Here is a 2,166-nt window from a genome sequence, read left to right as displayed (position 1 = left end):
TAGGCAAGGTGGAAATCACATGGTAGAACCATAGCTAGCCGTAACTAACGGATATTAATCCGCGTTTAAAATGTTCGTTAATGGACTTCACAGCAAACTATGATCATATGACTTTAAATTTTGATAAATTTGGCAATTATTTTGTCACATTCACATAAAATAACTTACTATAAACAATGAATAAGCTGTCACAAAACACCACTTCTCATAATTAGAACGAAGAGTATCCGCCAGTGACGAATATGAAATCGCGCAACCGGTGCTAACCAATCACTTGAAAATTATTGCTCACTTTGAATTTTAGTCTGCAAACCTGTTTACCGTTCACCATGGAAACGATTAACTGCGAGAATAAAACCCCGGTAAAAGCTTTTAGGTTGCAGGCCGAATAACATTCACCCGTGCAATTTTCACCGTTCATATGTATTTGGATAGAATTTGCCAACTAACTCAGAACTATTGTTGTTGCATCTACACCCAGTGCCAATTCAAAACATAATAGTTTAAAAAAGAACTTGCTGCAAACAAAATGACGAATCATTGCTTGCTAAAAATGTTCAATCGTTTTCACCTCCAATACTAACCAAACAAAATAAGCCGCTGCAATAGCGTGCGTATTGTTCAAATCCAGATTACTAAACGCTGAGTCACGTCTATCGATCATCAAAAGCAGCTGCTGAGTTAATCCTAAGCGGATTGCTGATAGCGTCGCGTATACTATAAATTGGAGTTGTTTTCTGACCTATAGTCTTAGGTTAGCTTGAACAGATGACTCCAAACTCACAAAGATTTCGTTTGTTATCACGACAATGTAAGTAAACAAAATAGGTGTTGATGCCCTTCAACAAAACGAGTGTGACAAAAGCTACATGGATATAAGCCATATTGTCTTCAATTTAAACTGATATTCATAATTTTGACGAGCATTAGCAGCTACGAGCCTCCTCATTTATATACTTGAGACCATTGACAAATGACTATTGTAACAAAAGATAGATGAACACCAACCTGCCAATGAACAACAAATGGCATTCAGCGGTAAGTATCTATTTGAACACATATAAAATTATTTACTTTCTTCTAAACAAAACTTATCAATAATGCAAATTGGAACTGTTAATTTTTCTTAAACTTTTTCTACATACATAAATTCTAGATGTTACTTTCATTAGCTTTTGTTTAACTTTTCTTTCACCGACCTATAAAATTATATTGTAGTGATTGTCTGTTTTTTTCAACAATGTTGAACAACCATATTATGCGTGTTACACACATGTTTTTGTGTTTGAGTCATAAAAATTATTTGCACTTTCTCAAATGAATTACAGGTTAGATGTTTGAAACCGTGTAATTTCACGTTATAATGTACGTGTAATTTCGAGCTTGTTTAACTTGATGTTTATTTATTCAACAAATGTTCTCTAAATATGCCATTCCTGAGAAACTGTAAATCAGTGCTCATCATTTTGTGTTTTTACAGATTGGTTAAAATCTGAATTGAACAATTTCACTTTACCTTGTCAATCTTTTATCACCTGCATGTTTCAATTAGAAAGTACTTGCCACTTTTTAGTATACATCTACTATAGTATTATAGTAGTATAGTATTTATCACAATAGTATAATATTTACTATTGTGATAATGTAAGCTAAATGAGTCGAGAAGAAAGGATTGGAAAACCAAAAACTGTAGGAAGGTGTAACATTATGATTAACAGAGGAAAGTAAACAGGAATGTTCTGTATAGCTGCACCATGCAGGTCTCAGCAGTTTGATAGGCTGTCAGCAAATGAGAAACACAGCATCTATACATATACTGTAGGTAGGCTGTGGGCTGCGAAGACAAAAGAGCTATAGAAATGAAGTTCCACTGGCACCCCTTTTAGTGCCAATTTCTGCAGTGATTTAGACTAATTTGGGTATTGAGTGGAGCATTTAAAACTGAACAGTTGCCAGTTCCACTTCTGTGAGAAATTTTATGAAAATCATGTTTCAGGATTTATCTCCCTTGTCAATGTGATTCTCTCCATAAGAGCATCAGATTGAATAGTGAAGTCAAAATGAGAATAGTAAAATAGAATAGTGAAATCAGAATGAGATAGTGAAGTCAAAATTTATCTCCCATCTATTTTCTAACTTTCCATATTCTATGATCGTTACACATAC

Source organism: Watersipora subatra, chromosome 3 (assembly GCF_963576615.1).
Source record: "Watersipora subatra chromosome 3, tzWatSuba1.1, whole genome shotgun sequence".
NCBI classification, from domain to species: domain Eukaryota; kingdom Metazoa; phylum Bryozoa; class Gymnolaemata; order Cheilostomatida; family Watersiporidae; genus Watersipora; species Watersipora subatra.
This window is presented reverse-complemented; position numbering follows the sequence as displayed.